Below are 14,407 nucleotides of genomic sequence, written 5' to 3'. Positions count from 1 at the left end.
ATTTACTTGGTGGTAGTGCAAGCCCGTCTGGTTAGGTATCACCCACTCATCAGTTATTCTACCGCCAAATAACAATACACACTATTGTTGTGTTCCGGTTTGAAGGGTGAGTGAGCCAGTGTAACTACAGGCACAAGGGACATGACATCTTAGTTCCCAAGGTTGGTGGCACATTGACGATGTAAGGAATTGTAATATTTCTTACAGCATCATTGTCTATGGGTGATGGTGACCATTTACCATTAGGTGGCCCATATGCTCGTCCGCCAAACTATATCATAAAAAAAAAATAAGGATTAACAAAGAAATTACTACTACTATGCTAGTCTTCAAAATTTAATTGATTTTGTTTAATCAACCGTAACAATTAATCTCTATCGTATCTCCTCCATCCTACGTGACATTGACGAAATAATATGTGCCGTGTCGGCACAACTAAAAGCCATTAAACATTGAAGAATTGAATTGATAGTTGTTTTTTTTTAATTATTTTGTACTGACACCCTCCTCTATCTATAAACAAAAATTTTATTCGCTTTACTCACCTAGGCTCTTTAAAGCACTTTTGAATTGTCATTTATAAGATAACTAGCTGAACCTGCGGCCTTCCCCGTGCGAAATTATGGAACACCAACTTTCAACTCTCTTTATACTTTCTTAGGGATGGAATTTCGTAAAATTAGTTCCAATGATGTCTACACCTTGTCTAAGCCTGTCAAATTTCAAGCTTGTAGATTTTATAGTTTCTGAGATCAAATTATAATATATATATATTATTAACAAAACTCATATGAAATGCAATATAATATAGGCTCAGAATAAAGATTATAACTTAAAAACGATAAGAAACTCAATAATTAATCTATACAATCAAATATATATATTTAACGAAACTATGTATTGATTTAAATTTCCTAATAATTCCTTCAAAACTGAAAGAATATTAGAAATACTTAAACACGGTATGATAGTCGCTCATGAGTCAAGTCGTCTTTTTGCTGTTAATCTCTGTTCGGACGCGACACTATTATTACCACGTTCACACCTCATCTCGTTTACAATAAATGATTAATGATCTTGCACGCAAATCGCTCTACGAAAGTTATTTAATATGCATCTTATATATAACTTATTATTTAATACATTCATATATATAAACCATACATATGTTAATATTTTCTATCATGTTTGTGTTATATGTTGTCTTAGATTTTCGAGATTTATGCACATTGAAATAAAACTAGTTTTAACGGATTTAAACGGATTTAACGGATTTTATCATCCCGACGTTTCTAGCACTTTACAGCGTTCGTGGTCACGGGTAGACAGTCTAACCGTCACTGCGATTTAAATCCGCTAAAACTAGATTTATATCAATGTTTGTGTTTATTTCAATTCATATTCCAATGCTTAAAATACGTAAATATCAAAAGGAGGTTGTACGTTTAAGCCTGGCTGGAAAACATCGTGAATTAACCCATAAACCTACTTGTATCGGATAGGAGTTATGTGTAATTGTATCTATCAACTTGAATTCCTATACATTTTTCGAAACGCCTCAACAGCAGTTACCCTAGGAATTTTATAGACTACTAACGAACCACACGCACGGATGCAATGCCGATACTAAATATACCACAGATATATTCTTGTTTTTTTTTTACTATATTGTCCATGTATTATGTATAAAAACATTCCTCTCGAATCACTCAATCTATTAAAAAAATCCGTTGCGTAATTTAAAGATCTAAGCATACATAGGGACAGACAGCGGTAAGCGACTTTGTTTTATACTATGTAATTATAATGATTACGTAAACGATTTTTACTATTATAAGAAATTTAATAAACACAAGTACGTATCCTCATTTCTGTAAACCAAAGTAGGCACTTTAGTTTACATCTTACAGTCTTATGAGCTTTTATTAGTATATTGCTGGCTTGCCTCAAGCGCCCATTTCTCAATATTTATGACTTTCTGCAAAACGGTATCTTAATATGTTACGGTATGCAATATAGTATTAGAGTCACTGAGCCCGCATTATTGAGACTAATAACAACGTACGTCACAAGACAAGATAAATTCGAGCAATCCTTAATGTGACCACTTTTTTTATTACTGGCTCAAAAACCTAAATTCAGAACACAATATAACGTTCTCAAAAACCCAAAAAATACTTACTCAGACGTGCCTGAATCTTACTGTTTCACGTCGATTAAAACTATCTAGTATCCCAGTATCTAATAGATCGTTCTTACCATTGAAAGTGAATCCTGTTTTCGTACAAGTTTTACCGACTTTACATAGTATATATAATTTTATATGAATAAATAAATATGAGACAACATCACATACATTACTCTGATCCCAATGTAAGTAGCTGGAGCACTTGTGTTATGGAAATCAGAAGTAATGACGGTACCACAAACACCCAGACCCAAGACAACATAGAAAACTAATGGTAATCTACATCGACTCGGCCGGGAATCGAACCCGGGACCTTAAAGTGGTGTACCCATGAAAACAGGTGTACGCACCACTCGACCATGGAGGTCGTCAAAGTGAAAAAAATATTCGGTTAAATTCGTCCACTTTCATAACAAAAGATTTACAGAAAACGTTAACATTTAACGAACCGCTGTTTTATCTCGTATTATTATTTAACATTAAGGCACAGTATAAAAAAGCAATAAATTACCTTTCCCTTTTAATAAACGTGGTATCTATAGACATAACATCATGGTATCTATAGAAATTCACCATGACCAAACCGGTTAGCTTATGCAAATTTACATAACGATTGAATTAATATTCGTTTTCGTTTTTGAATATTTTATTAGTATAAGTAAAAGTGGACGATTATTTTTCACGATTATTTTAAATTGTTTTCATATATACCAGTGAAAGTTCTATCATTAGAGTCAGCGCAGACACGGCATGGGTATATCAATTAAAGAGAGAAAATTGTTCCATGATGTGGCGTTCACTGTGAACTATCTCTCATCGCATCCATAAAACATAAGATGACATTAATGAAAGTAACGGCCCGTCGAATGTTTAATTTCCTCTGAAATTTAATTAGACTGTCTACTTAAATACATTTAATTATTTACATAATGTTAAAGTTAATTTAAATTAATGAGACAATTTTGTTTCATGTTTTGTGCGTAATGTGTTCGTATTTTTATTATAATTATACAATTTATATATTACTAGCTGCAGCTACGGCTTTACCTGCAATTACCTTGCCTTACCTGAAATTTATAAAGCTACCTATACACACGACGAATTTAATAAGTAACCTTTGCTTCCTCGGGACTCAAACTACCTTTATTTATCTAAGCGTGAAGAGGTAACAAACCGAGTTACTTTCGAATTTATACAGAGTCGGATTTAAAGTTCTAGAGGCCCTGGGGCCACTAAGCAGTGGAGGCCCTAGACCAACAGGAGCGTGGAGACCCCAATAATTATATTATGGATTATTAAACGTTTTTATTTCAATCAGTAAGCTATGATTTATTTATTGATATCGGTAACTTTTAACACATTAAGTAGTAAGATTATAATAATTTGACTATATCGGTATTTGTTAACTCGCTGAAAAGTGTGGCCCCCACTCATGTGGAGGCCCCAGGGCAGTTGCCCCGTTTGCCCTCCCCTAAATACGGCCCTGCATTTATAGTACATTAGGTAATAAATATTTTTACTCTATATTTACCATTTATTTAAAGGAAAGAGTATCAGAAATACTTATAACACGGTATGATACTCGTTCATAAGTCAAGTCGTCTTTTTGCTGTTATCTCGGAACACATTATAACGTTCTCAAAAACCCAAAAGGTACTCATTCAGACGCGCCTGAACCTCACTGCCTTATTTGTATTTGTACTTATTCTCTTTTTTATTTTAACTCAAATATAAGTATAATCTCGTATTCAGATTATACATATATTTGAGCAGCGTCAGCTCACATTTAAGAAGCGTCATAAATCCTCCTGAAAAGGATACCGGATGCCTTTTCCCAGTATAAGAGATATGTTCAATTACTTTATATGTAGTCATCTTAATTTATTTTCTTACAACTGTTTTATGAACCGTATACCACGTGTCTAGGTACTAACAGTGCTCTGGTTCCTCTCCCTAACACAAAAGAGTTTTTAAGATAACTTCTAGGGCACTAATGGTCCAAGACTTATTATATAATTTAGTATCTACAACCGTATACCAAGTATCCAGGTATAAGCAGTACTCAGGTTCCTCTCCCTAACCCAAAAGAGTTTTTAAGAGTACTTCTAGGGCACTTATGATTCAAGACTTATATCATTTAGATTGGGCCTGATTGCAGCATTATATCAAATCGATGATCGTCTGATGATCACCTACAACTTTATCCTACCTAGAAAACCATTCTTTGAATAAAGGTTCTCGTCCTAATTTTCGATATGTTTTAACGGTAGATTATCCTTGAAAATGTGTGCAGACTTTTTATAACTATTCAGATAAAATGAGTGAAAGTTACAGTGAGATAATGATCGTAAGGCTCTTTAGAATTGCAGTTTGGACTGCGTATTTTAAATTTCAAAACCCACTAATAACATAAATAGATTAGCATGTTTAGCGTATAATCCTTATTTACGACTACATAACGTGACTTGCCTCATAACGGGACTGCCAGAGACAAATTGAAATTACTTTAATACTTCAGTTTACTTGTAAGACAATGATAAATTATTGGTATTTATTTCGCATTCAAAGTAATTTCGTTAGAATATATTTAATGACTCGGCTTTCACTGGATCCTAAAGTACAAGTAAAGTATGTAGAGATTTTTATTTAAACATATATTTAAGAGCAGAGATGTCCCAGTGGTTAGAACGCGTGCATCTTAACTGATGATTGCGGGTTCAAACCCAGGCAAGCACCACTGAATATTCATATGCTTAATTTGTGATTATAATTCACCTCGTGCTCGGCGGTAAAGGAAAACATTGTTAGGAAACCTGCATGTCTCTAATTTTCATAGAAACATGCCACATGTGTATTCCACTTACCCACATTGGAACAGCTTGGTTGAATATGTTCCGAACCTTCTCCTCAATGGGAGAGGAGGAAGTATTCCAGCAGTGGGAAATTTACAGGCTGTTGTTGTTGTTGTTGTATATATTTAATGTTAAAATAAACCTGAGTTTTGTTAACGCTAACTTAAATACTTTCTTCTATTTAAGCAAAAAAATTACCAGAATACGGATATCAGATATAGATAGATAGATAATAAGGTCGTAAATTTTAGGCAATGATATGCGACGTTGGCTATTATCATTATGACATTTGAAGAATACAAACATCACAATAGCGTGTCACTATAAGTGAGTTACATTATTATAGCATTGCATCCAATTGTTGTGCGACTAGAATAAGTTAAACTTCGCTTCAGTGGAGACAGCTTAAGAATGGAACCAAAAATTCAAAAGGAAAGTAGGTATTTAATCTTTAAACTATTTCAACTGTAAATGACCATTCCATATTCAACTTTCACATACCGATATACAAAGGATTAGCTCAACGTTATATTAACAACGAATATTATGTGAAAGTTTATCAACAGATAATAGATTTCTTTAAAAGATATATATTTTGATTGGCCTAAAAATTTCTATATATTTTTTTTTATAAAACAAGACGTACGTAAATGGATGGTAAGCTGTTTTGGTTTATTGAACATCGGGCGTCTTATCCGTTTGATTTAAATTAATGATCGAAATATAAATCAAGATTGTAGAACGTAGAGGTTTTTCTGTTCTAATGCTTAAAAATATAATGATTTATTATCAGATGATTAATTCAAAAGCAGTTTAATAATCACTGAATATTCCTATCATCTCGATTTATGCTTCGTGTCATCAATTTAAACGAAATAAATAACGAACAAAAATATTAGAAAATTAATATATAATATTAAAATGATAATACGTTTTCTTAACTCGATATGCCTATAAGATTAGCGTAGAACAACTTCGTCGCGATTTATGGATTTTTATTTCAATACCTTTCTCCTGAGAGGTTTTCTGAGTTCCTCTTATATGTTCTGATGTTGTATAGCTCTGTTAAATTCTTATCAATAGTTATATTAATTAGACTGTCTTCTCACCCTTATTAGCATTGGTACAATAACGTCTAGTACAATGATTTGAAGGACAGACATAAAAATACATGAGTCTGAGATTATTATTACGCCACAAAAGAGGGCTTTTTCACCATGTTTTCCTTAACCGATGATAAATGATTTATAAAAATATGAATACACATGACTGTAAAGACATGAAAATTGGTGATTATAAGCTGAAATCGGAATCGGTTATCTTTCATCGGTTAAGCTTAAGATGCACTTTTACACCCTGTATCATTAGATTTTTAACTTATTTACATATAAGATTTAATTAAGATTACTTAATCAATGCTTATATAAAACTTCAATATTTGCTTCTATTAAAGTACATATTTGTCGAATTTCATTTTAGATAAAACTTGATTATATCAACATCTAATTTATATATGTATTACATAATATATCGTACACTGGCTCACTCTTTCATATCGAAACATATTGTTTAACATAATTATTAGCTATTTGTTAAACTTGCACGAAGCAACAACCAGTTAATAATTTATTTGTTCTAGAAGTAAATAACAACTTACAGAAATACACATTATAGCTTACAGGTACGATAGGTACTGAAAAACAGCATTATCAGTAGCACAACAAAATGTACTTAATTGCATTATAATATTTGAATATGACTCCAAGTAAGGCTATAAGAGATGGCTCAGTGGTTAGAACGCGTGCATATTAACCGATGATTTCGGGTTCAAATCCAGTCAAGCACCACTATATACATGTGCTTAATTTGTGTTTATAATTAGTCTCGTGCTCGGCGGTGAAGGAAAACATCGTGAGGAAACCTGCATATGTCTAATTTCATCGAAATTCTGCCACATGTGCATTCCACCAACCCGCATTGGAACAGCGTGGTGGTTTATACTTAATGAACCACACAAAGTCCGAGCAAATGGCAAATTTTGATAACCAAAACTCACAAAAATTTTTTTGACAAAGTCGGAATTCGAATCATGAACCTCGGCATCAACAGCCGTAAAAGCTAGCCACAAGACCATCGAAACTATTATATCATTAATAATATCCGACTGTAATAGCAGTTACTCGAATAGTAATATAATTTATTAGTTAAGTATTTCTATTCACACCCAATGAAACTTTTTGTATGCTTCCTTCTAATGTAATATTTCATCATAATCGCTTCCTTCGACGTCTTATGTGGAATTTGTAATTATGTTAACTGATAATGAACGAAACGTGTAAACATAATGTACAACAAAAAACATTTATATATTTCTTCATAATAACATTTAATAATATTCATTTAAACCGAGATGGCCCAGTGGTCCGCCAAGCTACGATTGCGGGTTCAAACACAGGCAAGCATTAAAGAACTTTCATATGCTTAATTTGTGTTTATAATTCATCTCATGCTGGGCGGCCGAAAGGAAACCTGCATGTGTCTAATTTCAATAAAATACGACTACATGTGTATCGACCAACTTGGATTGGAGCAGCGTGATGGAATATGCCCAAACCTTTTCCTCGAAGGGAGAAGAAGAAGAAGGAGCCTTAGCCAGCAGTGAGAAATTTACAGCCTTTTAATGTCTGTTAACATTCATTTTAAGCATAAAAAAATAATTTTATTATGTTCGTTATATCTAATGTAAATGAATGTTTAAACATTGATAACATTTATTTAATAAAACATATTGCGTATAGCTTACACAATCTACAAATCTTATACTTTCATTGAAATGAAATCAAATATTTTTAACATTTGTATAAACATACTGTATGAGTGTGTGATTGATACAAATACTATTGAGTCGTTAAGTCGACGGAATCTGGATTAAAGTACCAAATGTATACTAAAAAGAGAGATCTATCAGTTTATGACGATAAAAGTGTTACAATGAGCATAAATTTAATTTTAGGCTCATAATCTTTTTAATAATTATTTAAAGGATTATTACTTTTATTAGTCATCAACTACGGAGTCTCTATCGGAGTATCTTGAAGGAGAGAGGTATCAGAATGCCGGAAACAACAAAAGTGTCAGTCTGTTTTGGGATTGTTTGTATGTAATAGGTAAGCAGATCGGCATATGAGCCACCAGATGTACGATGATCGTTAAATGGTCACCATCGCCCGTAGACTAACGAGCCAACTTTGAGAATATATTAGGTACTAATAACATAACTACTTGGCGGCAGAATAACTGATGTGCCTACCCAGTTGAACTTGCATAAAGTCCTACTACCAATAAATAAAACGAGAATAACAACTTGATTTAGATTGACTTGTGGCGTGACCAAACCTTTCATGGCTGGTTTATGAGTTTAGGGTTATAGAAAAGTAACATAATGTTGTTCGTGTTCATGTTCTATTCTAGTACAACAGAACGCCGATTATCCGAATCGGGATCGGGTTCGATTCGGATAATTGAGAATTCGGATAATTGGACATAGACTGGTAATAGAGCAAAACGAACTGTCACACATAGAATAAACTTTATTAAGGTTACGACCCACACATATAGTCTCTTGCATCTACAACAAATAAAACAAAAATAACTTGGTTTTTTTTTTATATTCAGCTTAGGACCGATTCGGATAATTGGCGTTCGGATAAATGACGTTCTACTGTATTTTACAACCAACAGCGTTATAACTACTAATTGAATAAATAATATAAGACATCGCATCTTGACGTTATGTCATTTTAATAAGTAGAATATTGTAAATGTTAAGTTAATGAGATTCATCTAAATTCAACCTCAATACAAACTAAATTATTTTTAAACAATGTTGATACTTTTTTCCATTATATAACACAAAATGTTTTAGTTTATATATACGTAATACGCTATCAATCTTTTATGTCGGTCTTTCTAAGATTTCACTTATAAAGTACAGTCGGGGTAAGAATAGGTTCGTCACCTTAAGATCTATTTTCGTGTGCTCAGTGTGAGCGATAATCTGCTTTACCGATTGAGATTGGTATATTGCGTCGCAATGATTTGATGTTTAGATTCAAAAGGTACTAAGAGCTTAAGACTTGATAAAGGTCATTGAACTTCGTCAATTTTCTATTTGAACATTTGATGTTCCTATGTTTTAAGCAATGGAGGCCTTATAAGGGCGTTATCAGCGGCTTTTTATGATCATTTAAAAATCGAGATAACTCCGATCTTTTCGTATAAAATCATAATAAAATATTTCCTAATATAGCCTTATATGTGTGCCTTTATAGAAATAAGTAGACAAATATAAACAGTGATTTTACTTTATGCTACCAAAAATTACGATTGAAAGAGCACACAAGAACACACACACACACAAGAGCTGTACACTATTAAGATATCTCCGATCTTTTCTTATAAAACCACAATAAAATCTTTACAAGATTTGTGTTGCTTTATAAAAATAAGTACTACTTAAAGATTACGATTGAAGGAGTAAAGGCTGTACACTACTTTATGACAAAGATACTTTTCAGAATACTCCACCATGGTGCTAAATCCTTCTCGATGTATCTTCATCTCAAGCTTGATACCGCTTTGTTCCGTTATGAATCACGTTCTTTCATTTGCGCAAATATTTAAATATATGGAACGATTTTTAAGTATGCATTAAGTAAAAATAATTCAGTTACCCCTTGACAATCTTAGTAAAGTAAAAAGTAAAGTACCAGAAAGTAAATTTCCTACTGCTGGGCTAAGGCCACCTCTCCTAATTAGGAAAGGGTTTGGAACATATTTCACCACGCTGTTCCAATGCGGGTTGGTGGAATGCACATGTGGCAGAATTTCGATGAAATTAGACACATGCAGATTTCCTCACGATGTTTTCCTTCACCGCCGAGCACGAGATGAATTATAAAAACAAATTAAGCACACGTATATAGTTGTGCTTGATTGAATTTGAACCCGAAATCATCGATTAATATGCACGCGTTCTAACCACTGGGTCATCTCTTATAGTCTTACTTGGAGTCATATTCAAATATTATAATGCAATACGTTATTAGACTCATATGAATAGTACATACATTAATGCAAATGTCATAATTACATATTCTCGTAATAACATGCAAGGCTTATTACATTTATAAATTGCCGTTTTCGCAATATTTCGTTGCCTACGAATATCAGTAAAAAGATATTACAGCATATTTTTTAATTCGTGTTTACTCAATTCCCTTTTGAGGCGGCTTGCACTAATCGTAGTTCAATTCTCGGTAATGTTTGCACATACGTACTGTAATAGTAAAAATGCATTTAATGAAAAACACGATTTTTACAGGCAATGCCTATTTCAAATAATTACTGACGTTTCAATATTAAAATATATGAAAATACGGCTTCGTTCGTGTTAAATATATAAAAATGAACAAATATAAATACATATATTACCAACGTATTCCATCACTAAACTGTTATTTGGAACAGTTTCCGAACGCACCCGTAAACATCAAACATGGCCGCCTGAAAAAAAAAACATGACAGATCAACGCTGTCATGAGATTGAATTTCGTGGATTTAACATCGAAATATCACGATTATACTAATTTTAGTTTAACAATGAACCCATTATGATCTGCTATTATATCCAATAACATATACGATTTGGCTTACACATAATAAAATATATAAAGGTATATTAGTACTGTGTCTATTAAAACATTGATAACATCAATTTGACAATTCTGCTATGCAAACAGATACTATACAAAAAAAAATATTTTTTTTCGACCTATACTTTGTAATTGTCTATTTTCACGAACGAACAAACCTTGCACACGTATTATTTTAAAAAACCGGAACCAAATTACAGCTATTTTAATAAGAAATATATTTCAAAATGAATAATATTACGAGTAATTAGTCTTAATCACTGTATTTGAGTAAAGAATGATAGTAGCTGAACGCATGAACGATTAAATGTGTAAGTGGTTGTCATTATATGTCTCGACTCTCAACGGATATCTCCGTCGATTTCCTAGTATTATCCATATTACTTATAATCAGTGAGCATCGCGGCACATGCTACACAGACTAGTTTGTAAGATCTAGCTCAAAGCATTAATTTTCTGTCGTGTAATAGAAAGTAGTCTTGTCTACATTCGTTTATTAAAATTTAAAACATCTGGATCGATTAGATCAACTAATGTATTTATTTACTTATATATAGGAAGCGGTGGCAGGCGACAGCTAATCGTATATTATCACCAACGCCCAAACATTGATGCTGTAAAACATTACATAATTGTATATTTATTTATGCATATAATAAAATTGGAGAGTTTCTTTGTATATATAAAATAAGTGCATTTGAATGTATACACAGTACATGTAAGAAATGTTTGTTTGCTGCGGCTAATCTCTGGAACTGCTGCACCGATTTTGACAGGACTTACATTGGCAGATAGCTAATGTAATAAGGAGTAATATAGACTACAACAATAACTATTTGTTAAATCCAAATATGAAGTCCTGGTCACAGCTAGTATATTATAATATGCTTCTAAATTATATGACAATTTGTAATCAATGAGATGTGTTAGTCGCTAATAAATTATGAAATAAATTTCGAAAAATGTTCGTACATATTTAAAAAGTAAACTCAATAGAAATGTTAATGCGTCTAATTTCAACATTAGTGAAATGCATGGGTAAAAGAAATAAAAATTACTAAACTAAAAAGGTACGGAGATAAATTCATACACAACAATACTCTTAAAGCACCAATAGAAGAAAAAAAGTTTTCGTCCAAGTAAATATACAATAAGATTTTATTTTTTAATTCTCAATATTTTAACTCTGCCAGCAATCTTTCGACTGTCATCAAAAAGTTCGAATTAAATCTATTCACTCGCAATTTCATTTTACATTTAGTCCGTCGCAACCTCTAACCTTAGCTTTCAGATTATAATGCCGACGAAATAACAATGCAGTTTCCGCTTAGTCATTTTGAACTTGAAAATGCCATCCTTGAACGAACAATGTTACAATATGAAAACGTGACATGTTCTTTAAAGAGAAATTTGCCTTTGTTTGGCGTAATGCAGTGCTTGTGTTTGGGCAATACTCTTGCTTATTTGCAATTTTAATGAGTGCAATTCGCTCTTGAGGATAATATTTTGGTAAAAGTAAAAGTGCGTTTGTCAAAATACTACACGTAACATTACTTTAATTCCTCTTCCATTAAGGAGAGGGTTTGGAACATATTCCACCACGCTGGCGGGTGTTCCAAGGCGGGTTGGTGGAATACACATGTGGCACATGTGAGTTTGGATGAAAATTAACACATGCAGGTTTCCTCACGATGTTTTCCTTCACCGCCGAGCACGAGATGAATTATAAACACAAATTAAGCACATATATATGCTATGCTATGTGGTGCTTGCCTGGGTTTGAACCCGCAATATAATTGTGTAAATAATTGAGAAAGAGTATTTTTTTTCGAGGTGATATGTAAAAACGATAATGTTATAATGGCCGCATCAACGATCTTGTTTGCATAGTTGCCATGCGTTAATTGGACTTAGCTTCCCAGGAACGCAATATGCAAAGTATTTCCAGTGAACGATCAACATTTCTCTGTTATTTTATTATCATACAAGAGTTTTTGCATTGACGCAACCGTGCATGCTGTTCCTTTGATTCGAGTCTTCATGTAACAAGTTACACTCCATCTCACGCTGTTTTTTTTCCAAGAAAATGGATAAAATACAAGGCACCATTCAAATTTATAATTTATATTTTTATCATATTATAAATTCACTTAACATATTACACAAGTAATTACGCAGTGTAGGTGTTCCGATTTTTCTGACCGAACTTCTGTACCTGCTGGTGTTTCGCAAGGTGGCGTTTTGTTCCTGTATTAAATATCTTCTTTTTTCACTTTACTGTTATCGAAAATCTGCCACATGTGCATTCCAGCAACCCGCATTGGAACAGCGTGGTGGAATATTTTCCAAACCCTTTCCTTATTGGAAGAGGAGGCCTTATCCCAACAGTAGGAAATTTACACTACATTTACTGTTACTTTACTTTTACTATACTGTTTTACTTTCTTTATAATAATATAGCTAAAGTTAACAAAATTAATAAAAAAACCTATCACCATAAACCAGTTATCGTGAAAATCTAACAAATAAGTGGAATACGCCAAAATATATTAAATTATTTTGCAAACGGTCGCATTACTTTTCCTATCAAAAATTTGAAGTAACTAAAAAGATCTTACATCACTAAAACTATGAAATCTCGATGATACTCACACATGTTATCTTATCTTAAAGAGGAGCAACATCAACAAACATTTTATTTCGATTTTATAAGAGATTAGAAAATATGACCACGCGTCTGAATTTCAAAATAACCTGAAATAACTCCCAATTCTTTATTAAAGGAATACTCTATTTTATAAAATCAAAAACCCACTGACATGTGTGGTCTTCCGTCTGAAGATAATTCTATTGTAGAAACTGCTATCCATTCGATATCATACTATGTTAATTTTGTTACAAATGAAGCCATACGTTTGTTGAACCCTCTTTCTCTCGAAGCAAAGCGTGCAATTTTTTAGGCGATGCAAGTGACTGCACTCGCGTCTTTAAAAAATTGATAGAAACATATTCCTATTCTGTTATCTTGTTCTTTAGTTCATATGCTCATCTAGTATTTAATAAAACATAGTTTTACTAACTGAACCTGTGAATTTACTGGCACGAAATTTATAAAACACAAACGTCCAATCGCGTTTTATGTTCTTAGGGGTGAAAGTTCTTAGCGAATGTTTACACCATATAAGCAACCAGCCAAATCTCAAGTGTGTAGGTTTATAGTTTAGAGATTTCATGATTAATTTGTAAGTGTTATTTCCCTTTTATATATAAGTATTGATTTAAAAAAGGTCGTTGACCTTAATAGACGCACTTTCTCACATCAACATCCTAAAAAAATGTTTATGAGAAAAGAAGATACTATAAACAACTAGACATAAATAAAATCAATTATGTATATTTAGTGGCAAATTTTAAACAAATTACGACATTAGTACTTTTTTTTAAGCTACCTGTTTGGCAATGATCACTACATCAGACATTATCACTGCAAGAAATATTAACAATCCATCTCTTAAATACAAAAATAGAAATAATTAATTACCATCAGCCTTTATATTTTAAATTTTAATTCATATTCAATGTGCTTAGTTTCAGCTCAACCAATTCAAAGGAACATAAATGTCTTCTAAAATTTGTTCGAATATTATGGATTT

Source organism: Vanessa cardui, chromosome 10 (assembly GCF_905220365.1).
Source record: "Vanessa cardui chromosome 10, ilVanCard2.1, whole genome shotgun sequence".
Taxonomy (NCBI): domain Eukaryota; kingdom Metazoa; phylum Arthropoda; class Insecta; order Lepidoptera; family Nymphalidae; genus Vanessa; species Vanessa cardui.
The sequence above is the reverse complement of the archived record's forward strand: the minus strand, read 5'-3'. Positions refer to the sequence as shown.